This window comes from Oxyura jamaicensis (genome assembly GCF_011077185.1).
Source record: "Oxyura jamaicensis isolate SHBP4307 breed ruddy duck chromosome 17 unlocalized genomic scaffold, BPBGC_Ojam_1.0 oxy17_random_OJ72350, whole genome shotgun sequence".
In the NCBI taxonomy this organism is placed as follows: Eukaryota; Metazoa; Chordata; class Aves; order Anseriformes; family Anatidae; genus Oxyura; species Oxyura jamaicensis.
This window is the reverse complement of record NW_023304464.1, coordinates 1-240: the sequence shown is the minus strand read 5'-3', so window position 1 is coordinate 240 and position 240 is coordinate 1.

The window sequence follows — 240 nt, the reverse complement described above, 5'->3', positions numbered from 1 at the left end:
CCCCCCCCCCCCCGCTCCCGCCCCCCCCCGAGCCCCTCGCCCGTCTCTGGAGCTGATTAGGGCAGGAAGCGGGTGTTTATCCCGCACGGGGGATGCTCGGAGGAAGGGAGGGAGCATCCCGGCCGCTCGCCCTGGCTTCCCAGCCGCCGGGCTGCGGGGGGCCCGTGACCCCGTGCCGGGGCCAGTCCCGCTCACCTTGACCCCATCCCGCCCGCCGAGCCCCTCGTGTCCCTGGAGAAG